We start from the raw sequence: 9,512 nt of genomic DNA on the forward strand, positions 1-9,512 counted from the left end.
TTTTGAAAACTTAACCTCCTCGGTTTTAGGGCTCGCAGGCTTTTTTCTTTCTTTCATGTGGTAGTATGCCGTGCAATAAGTACGTTTTTTACAAAAATAGGTATGCACCGTATTCTTAAAGGAAATATACTAAGCCCCGTTGATAAGTGGCCCTTGCTAGTGTCCCTTTGGATCACATTTATACCGTCCGATATTCACATCTTCATTCTTTTTTGTTTTGGTGCCAAAAGTAAGGTTTCATATTCACATATGAATTTTATGCTGTCATTATTGTTTTTTTAACCTAATGAATGACATCTCATCAATTGTATTCCTTCCACAATTTCTGCCAAGATATTTAAAAACAACTTTCTTAAACACAATTTCTTCAATAAGCTTTTTTTTTCATTCCTTCTGTAGGCCCGTATACAAAGATCTGTATGTTTTAGAACTCTGAAAATGCCTGTGTTGTACTGGCATTCATGTAGCTGCAAAGTGCCTGCTAAACGTTAGCAGAATTTGTGAGCAATACTATTTCTGATTTTTTTCCTGAGAATCAAAAAGCTATCATGTAATATATCAGCAAAGGGAGGAATATTGTGCAGAATGGTGCATCAACATTTGCATAATATGCCCCAGTTTCTTTTTGCACTCTTGTGTAGTATATTTCTGTCAGTGGTTACATAACTGAATATGTAACTGACTTACATTTTTCAAAATACTTTTTGCCAGAACTGATTGCACTTTAGGGCATGCCAATGCCATTATTACTGTCAATCAGTCTTTTTTTTTAATACAGGCTTGTCTTCTTTACCTGCAGCTACTTTGGAACCCTCGGTCACCACTCATCACAGACATGGATAAGGTGGCTCAAGCTGCAGTGCATTCTGTGGATCCAGCTTCAGACCACTTCTTGCCTGTCGACTGCCCTGCTGCACACCCTCTGAGATCTGGTATACTTATGCAAGCCATCACCCGCCTGCAACTGCCTGGGATGTGCAACTAGAGAGAATGGCGTCATGCAGTCAGGCTTTCAAGTCAGGTTAGTTAGACTGGTAAACAATTCTTAATTTTGATATATCACTTCCTTTGACATTGACACTTGTTGCTGATGACCATAATTCATACACCTACATGGCCTATCAGGAGATGTGGAACTAAACCCGAGACCACACATAGCAGCCTGCCTGCATTCTTTACAATTTATCTTAAATATTTATTATATTTGGAACTTACCGAATGCAAAATCATTGCTTAACTCACTCTTATTTCCTGCTCTATGAAATATTGAAGATATATCTGGCTGTCGGCCATTTTGTGCTGGCACACTTTTAAAAAAAAGCTGGGCAAATTGAATATGTTTCATTCTGAACACTGATGAGAAGCATAGAAAATGTGCACTCAGAGACTGACTTTCAGAGACAAACACAACACTGAGAGTTGCATGCGGTTATCAAATTTTCTTTTCCATCACATATGATGAGGATAAGGGTGTGTTCAGATAAGAATGGTAATCAAGGTCCTATGACCATTTTTTGTTTTCAATGAAATCTTTATATGTGGTGGGCAAATGTCTTGATACAAAAAAAGCTTTATGTTTCATGATATGGCATAGTTTTCTCGGGAAAAAAAATTGTATATCACACAGGTGGAAAATGCTATTTTTGACCTTTCAGAAAGTTGAAACTTTGGGGACCTGCTGGTAGCATACAGAAATTTTGTTATCCATTCATTTTTACCCACTTTGCAATTTTTACCTCTATGACAGTGATTAAAAACCTGCTATTCAGTTGCACTTCAGTTGGTAAAATATCGCAAACATTGCTTCAGAAACAGCATGCTACAAAAACGTCCATTTTCAAACTTAAATACAGGCAAGATATGTTATGCCGGTAGTAATAAATCTTTTTCTGTTTATTATTCAGATTCTTTGCTTATTTCCTTAATTTCATGCAAAATTGGGAGCTCGTCATATTGGGAGCACCTTGCAAAAAAAATACTATATAGAAAAAAAAGAAGCCATCCTGGTGTTCTCCCATGAAATGTTAAGCAATAGCGAATTTATTTCACTTTAAGCCATCATCAACACTGCCAACAAGCAGTAAGTGACTTTATAAGCACTTAGAAGTCTTTGGATATTGCATAAGTTAGAATGTAACTAAATTTGGCAAATAATAAATTGAACTTTTGATGTTCTGAGGAAGCCAATAGCACTTGTACAGAGAAAACATGCACTCAGTTTTATATTTATTTTTATATCTTTAGCTTACATAGCAGAACACATTTTAGTACCTGATGTTTATAAAGTACATAGGATTGTTTTGATGTGAGTTTGATGAAAAAGAAGGTTCTGTAGTTTTTTAAATTCAAGTGACAGTTGTCTGTTTCTTGGTAATTTAAGACTTTTGCCAATTGCAAGATAATATGGAGGAAGAACGAGCAAGTCTAGAACTTCCAATTTTTTGAGAAATAGAGAACTAGGCCAGGATAATGTACAGAATGAGTTTCAGTGGCAGCACTTTATTTAGTTGTGCCAGAATGTAGGGCTGAATATCACAAGCTCCAAAAGCAGTGCTCAATTTTGAACTTCCTTTTATAATTTTAAACAATATAATGCAACACTTTTTAGAGCCATAATATTCATTGGGTACTGAGGATTCTTGAGAGGGATTTTCATAAAAATTGATGATGATATTTAAAAAGAATTCAAATCAAATTTGCACATTTTTGCTATTTTCAAATCTTGGGCAAATTTGATCTGTTGTGAAGAACACACATTCAGTCTAGAGTTCCCCATTTTGCCTGAAAATAAGGAAATTATCTGATTCATAAACGGAAAAAGGCTTTGTAAAATAGTATTATGCATCATGCCCATATTTAAGGTTGAAAATGGACTTTTTTTGTAGTGTGGTGCTTCTGGAGCAAAGTTCCCGATTTTTTACTACACCAACTGCAACAACAAAACATGTTTTTAAAGGGCCACTGTCCAGGGAAGGCCCTTTTAAGCAAAGGAGCCCAGTGTTTCGATCAGGTACCGGAGATAGTCTGGGCAAAATGCTACAGTGACACGCGCGCCGCAAAGCATCGAAAATACAATTCAAAGCTCTCTCATGCTCTCCTCCGGGAAGCCAGCTTACCCGTTTCCTGCGCTGGCCCGACGGGCCACAGCAATGACGTACGTACCGCGAACGATGTCCATTGGTCCGTTTCGCTGACTGAGGGGAGAAGGATGGGTGTCTACCGCTCGCAGCGCGCTTTTCCCTCGCCACGGCCAGACTGAATCCAGCGGCGCGCGCTCCCTCGACCGTTTTTTTTTTTCTTTTCGCGCTCGCGGAGAGCAACGCCCCACCTCCCGCCAAACGCGGAAGAGGAAGGGGAATTTGTATTGCGGAGGCTAGACGACCTCGGGCAGGAGAGTGAAAAACCTTTGCGAGGGAACGGAAGGAGAGAGGCATGACAGAATCGGGTGATTGCGGTGGCTGTAACTGCGTTATTAGTTACTCTTTTCAAAAACATTTTGCGGCCTTGCGTTCTAGGGGCGAAGTCTCACGGTCACCGGGAACGAAAATATTTTCGACCGGAGGGTGGACAGTGGGCCTTTAATAACTCCCATAAAAGGAAAATTTTCATATATTTAGTGGGTAAAAAAGAATAGCTGACAAGCTTTTAGCATGCTAACAGCAGGTCTCCAAACGGTCAACATTTTTAAATGGTAAAACTGCGTTTTTCACCTGCAGTGATATGCAATTTTTTCCCAAGGAAACTACGCCACACCTTGCAAAACTAAATAAAGCCCATATATGTGCCAAGATGATTGCCCACACATTTTTAACAATTTTATTGAAAACGAAAATGGTCATAGGACCTTGATTACAGTTCTTATCTGAATACACTGATAAGATATTGTAGATTGCTATTTAAATGACATCTATTTGAATATTTCAGTAAATCATGAAGCTGCTTAACCGGCTTTAGTGTTGTGTTGTATTGGGCATTATGGCACATAGGCTGCTATGGCTATATGGATTAGGCTTATTATTTCTGTAACTGAAACCACAACTTTTATTTTACTTTATAAGGTAACCTTACCTGCTGTTCGGAAAGTTACTGCCACCACTTTTTGCCCATGCCTGGCAAACAGTACACAAATAAGATCAATAAATCATCCTAATTCTTCAGCTCACAACAGTACATAGAAGAGAAATCTCTCACTTGAAGGTATTTTAAAACCATTTTTTTCTGCTGTTTGGCACATAATTCTACTGTAACATATGAGCATCATTGCAGCTCTCACACGGAGTTCTCCTGTTATCACCGATGAAAAGAATTCATTATATTGTACCACTCCCTGATTAAATGCGGCCCTTATAAGTTCAGTCAGTACCTTACATTTCACTTGGAGCATGAGCACATGCTAATTTTGCCTTTCATTTCCTTTTATTTGTATTTTTCAAGTGAATTATGGGGTATATGGCTCTTTTCTTTCTTAGCACCCACAGTATCTAAACTGCTAGACGACTGCCGCTCTTCAAAGTTACCTCTTAGTTTCTTTTTTCCCTGCTACTCAGCTAGAGGCCCTTAAAATAAAATAAAATAATGATTCTTTGTATTTTTCGGTATCTGTGCACATTGTTTCCAAGAATGCTAAGAAGGGTTGAGGTGAGCCTCTTTCCAGAAGCCAGCATTTCAATAAAAGTACTTGTCCTCATCTTTGCAGTGTGGTCATCAGTTGTGGAGCTTGCATATGCTTTTCTTTCCCAAAAGGAAGGAGATGAGGGAAGGTGAATAGAGCTAAGGGTTAGAAAATATCTTTTAAGTGGCTTTCTCTGAACTGGGCTACAGCAGCAGCAGAGTACTTTTGAAAAGGATTCCGGAGGTGGCGAACTATATACCAGCGTTAGGTGTTGAGGAGTGTAGTGATAAAAAAGAATTTTATATCGCATGTGAATAGTGGAAATTTATCAAACATTATCAAGAAGCAAAAATATAAAAAGACAGAACTGTGGATAAACACATGGAGTCATGCATTGGAAAAAGCATTCATTACCTAGTTGGCAAGGCAGTCACATACACCACAAATTGTGCAATCTATTCATAGCAAGTGTACCTCCCCTAGCATAAGCTCAACATGTTTAGTAAACATTTCCTCTTTATCACTGGTGACTTTTGTTCCCCCTTGATTTTTTTTCGTCTGATAATGCCTTTTTTGCAGGTATGGCTTACTCAAATTTATTTTTTCAGTTGTCCTTTCTCCTCAGTATTTCATTTATGTTTTGCATGGCATTCTTAGCTATGCTAGTACTTAACCATTTGAAAATATCTCTTAACAACTATTTACCTGCAATTGTAATGCCTTTCAAGAAACATGTGCCAGCATTGAACCTGCTTTTGGTGGTGACGTATCATCTACCCCATACTGTAGTTTTCCCTGCAACTGCCACCTTTTTATTTTTTTTTGGTGATAGACCATCCAGATCAAAATAATAGAAGTTAGTACCCATCCAAACATAATTTTTCTTCTCGCTCTGCCCCTCTTTCCCTCCCGTTCCTCCCTGCCAGTGATGCTCATTGTATCCAGATACAAGTGCATTTTCAAACTTTTGGCTTGGCTTGCAGACTGAAGCTTTTCTACTAACCTTCAATTCTCTTTCATGCTATGTAGCCACCTTGCTCTTGTATCCTGGATCATCTTACAACAAGTAGAATGTATTTGTGCAGGTAATGGCCTACAGTTGTATGGGCCTCTACCACCTAAAAGGGAGTCTATAATCTGAAAGACTAACAGTAGTCCTGTTAATCTACATGCAAAGTAAAACCATAAATAAAATGTGATCTAAAGACCTAAAAACATATGGAGAGCTGCTGAACGTCACTTTGATTCCGTAGCATACTGTCTTCAGGATTCGTTATAAGCTTTACCATATAGCATGTCAAATTGTATTGTGCAGAAGACATTAATTCCTTTAGAGCTGTGGAAGTAAAGAGCAACAGAAGCCTCAAAGAGCCCCAGAACTGTGAGCAAGAGCAGGTGGCACACTGTATCTACAGGTAGAGTAGTTTTCCAATCATCATCATCAGCCTGACTATACCCACTGCAGGGCGAAGTCCTTTCCCATATTTCTCCAATTAGCCCGATTCTGTTAATTGGATAAATATGGAAAAAATATGAAGAAACTCAAGTTAATGACATTCTAGTGGAAATTAAGAAGAAATGGGCATGGGTAGGACATGTAACCCGAAGAAAGGATAACCGATGGTCGCTGAGGGCAACAAACTGGATTCCAAGGGAAGCAAAGCATAGCAGGGGGCGGCAGAAAGTTAGGTAGGCGGATGAGGTTAAGAAGTTTGCAGGGGTCAAGTGGATGCAGCTAGCACAGAACTGGGTTAGTCTCCAATCATACAACATGAAAAAATTTGAAATGCTGCTTTCAACTAAAGGCTAAGTTTAAAATGTGCAGCTTTCACCCGCATACCTATTGTGAGCATTCCACCTTCACTCATGCAACTTTTTTTGTTTCATAATGAGTTTTTATTGACATCTATAAATAACTTGCAGATTACAGTGTGCAAAAAAATTGTGTTATGTTTGTTTTCATCAGTGTTTATTTAAATTACAAACATATTGACATGAGTAAATTTGGAATAATTACAAAAAAATGAGAGCAGCCAATTTAGACATTGTAGGTTTGCTGGCCTTTGCCGAAAAATTTACATTTGGCTTAAGCAACTTTTGTGTGCATAAAGATCAAACAAGCCATTTGTATTGGTAACATTCTTTGTATTATATTGAGATAATTTGAAGCATTTAAGTAGCATTATAAGAAGTGGGTTTGAAGGAATACTTTAACGAAACTTGAAGATGGGCTAGACAGTGCATTGCAATTTGACAAAAGGTAAAAGCGCACAGGAAGACACAAACCCGAGTGAAGACAACACAGGAAATGCTGACACACAGGACAGCATGTGTCCTGTGTAGTCTTCACTCGAGTGTGTCTTCCTGCGCACTTTTACCTTTTGTTGAAGAAATACCTCTTCAGCAAGCGGCACCAGTGCAATATTTTATTGCCACTGCAGGATTCATGTTCCAGCTACTCCTTCCTGTCAGCCTATACTTTGGGGAAAATATTGAAGATATCGACCTGCTGCACATCCAGGTGGACCGTGAAAAGCTGTTCTCTGTGACAAGTGGGGAGGAGGGCCTGGCAGCTGTTTTGTCCGCCAACATGGTCTTCAACATCCAGAATTTCTGCAAGCTATTCAACACATGTTCTAGAGCACGTCTACTTTCATTATGCAATTATTGCACCTAGATTGGTGGCTACCAAGTTCTTGAGCAGTCACCTAAAGTATCTTAATTTTCATGTGCTAGGAGGTGTATGTTCTGCGGTCTTGTCATAAATATACTTGTCGTTTTTGTATATCTACACATTTCTTAGCCATTCCTGTAGGAGAGGGTGCCATTCACTAAATATGTGGTGCAATATTTTGCTGATATGTCATTACGTTGTGATATACACTGTAATAAATTGTAGACATTCCTCCAGCCTAAGTAAGTTTGAATTCTGCAACCCTATATACCAGCCAAATAACTTGCTGATAGTGTGAATAAACTTTGCTACCAAAACTGTAGGCGTCACTTGTATATGATTGTAAAGCAGCCTCTGAGAAACTTTGCTGCACACACTTTTTTCCATTTACTGTTTCAGGAATCGGCCATGCCCTATTCTTGGTACATTTTTGCTCAGCATGCTTGTCTGAGCAGTTGCCATGCATCTCCATGACATGCACAGATAGACCTTCAAATTGAGCAGTATACATGTCATTGTGCCTCAGCAAAATTACATATACCTAAACATGGAAAGTATTTTTGTTAGATGCTTATAGGATGCTCTTCATAGACTTGCCCTGAAGCAGAAGCCTGGGATTGATGTGTGGCAGGAAATGCATGCACAAATATAGAATTCTGTGGCCCCATATTTTTAGTTGCATTGTTTTTGCCCTCAACCTATTGATACAAACACAGGAACTCCTCGTCAATGCTAACTGGCTACCAAGCAGGCTTCTCTGCAATGCTTTAACCAGTGCAGGGGAAAGTGAAAATGACACTTTGAACAGATCACGGGTGCATGAAAACTTTGGAATTTGAGTTTTCATGCATCCTTGACCTGTCCAAAGTGTCTTCACTTTCTCCTGCAATGGCTAAAGCATTTCAGAGATATCTGTTGGATTGGCAGTCCGCATTGACAAGGATTTCCTGTGTTTGTACCAATCAGTTGAGAGCTAAAAAGATGCAAACTAAGAATATGGGCCCACAGGGTTCTATATTTATGCTTACAATTCCTGCCACACATCAATCTCAGGCTACTGCTTCAGGGTGAATTTATGTGGTACACACTTCGAGCGCCCATTTCGTAAGAGTGCAAAGGAAAAAGTGCGCCCTTAGAGAAGCGTGCAACCTTGCACCCTCAAATTTTAAGCTGGGCACCCTTCTTTAAGGGTGCGGATCTGCACCATAATTTTTGCAGCCTATTGGTTGCACCCTTTAGGTAAAGAGTGGCTGCCTGGGGACAAGCCAATTTACACCCTTAAGAATAAAAAATTTTGTGTGTACGGCCATATGCTTTCTTTTTTAAAAACAGTCCGTAGACCTTTTCCTTTTTTTCAATGGGCAGGCCATTTACAACAGCGCTGGTGAAATAGAAAGCTCCGTTCGATGAGGCTTCCATGCGAATCGATCTAGACCTAGTGACGAGTAGGACGCGGCCAGTGCGCCATCGTCCACCGCATTTGCGGCGGCACCTCTCCGGCAAACTGTCGGCATTTGGTGTTGCACATGTTCATTTGGGTACTTCTCTATAATGATGTATATGGGGCCCGACATTTTTTGACACATTTCACTAAACACGCCGGTGTAAAAGAATCGTCCGGGACGTGACGGAGCAGCCGTACCTAGTGCAGCACGTACCGTGTTGCGCGGTGCTTGAATGCTGTGTATATACGCCGGTGGACGTAACTTTACACACTGCCTATATTATTTGGTGCTCTTCAAAACGTGCGCAAAGTTTACATTCTTGATATGGGCTAGCTCACGCGCTTTCATCGGGAGCCAACGCGCCCCTTCCGTTCACAGGTGCCGTCAGGCACGATAAAAATGCCCAGCCAGTTTCGCCCGATCCGGTTCCGGGGACCTGGCGCGGATCTGATAAACCGGAAGTGGGAAGTCACGTGACGCTCGGTCCGCGGTCTAAAACAGGTCCGTTGCCCGTCGTGTAGATGCAGCTTAAAGCGAAAGCCTTAATGGCTCATGCGGTCATGAACAAAATGTGTCCCGCTTTCGCGGCGGCTCTGATTGGCTGAGGCGGGATGACGTCATAGAGGTCTCGACAAAGCACTGAGCACCACCACAGTATGGGCGATTGCGCGCCTTTATATGGCCATATGTCGATCAATTATCAATTTATAATAACGAGTAAATAACTTTTACTATTTATTGACTACTTAGGAATGTAATTATTAACTAATCAATGAAAATA

At 40.1% G+C, this 9,512-nt stretch overlaps 1 long non-coding RNA gene across 4 annotated transcripts in view; it reads left to right on the plus strand.

Moving 5' to 3' along the window:
• LOC146172423 (uncharacterized) overlaps positions 1-7,595 on the plus strand; it is a 501,238-nt gene extending 493,643 nt beyond the window's left edge. For 3 of the 4 annotated variants that reach the window (XR_014702481.1, XR_014702482.1, XR_014702480.1), the window contains 2 exons: positions 800-1,021; positions 7,134-7,595. This is a non-coding gene — a long non-coding RNA (uncharacterized LOC146172423). Of the gene's footprint in view, positions 1-799; positions 1,022-7,053; positions 7,082-7,133 lie in introns of those variants that run through there. The other variant, XR_014702483.1, reaches the window with a different exon arrangement.
• Positions 7,596-9,512: the final 1,917 nt, after the last annotated feature.

Source organism: Amblyomma maculatum, unplaced genomic scaffold (genome assembly GCF_055883805.1).
Source record: "Amblyomma maculatum isolate TAMU_Amacu unplaced genomic scaffold, ASM5588380v1 scaffold_13, whole genome shotgun sequence".
Lineage (NCBI taxonomy): Eukaryota > Metazoa > Arthropoda > Arachnida > Ixodida > Ixodidae > Amblyomma > Amblyomma maculatum.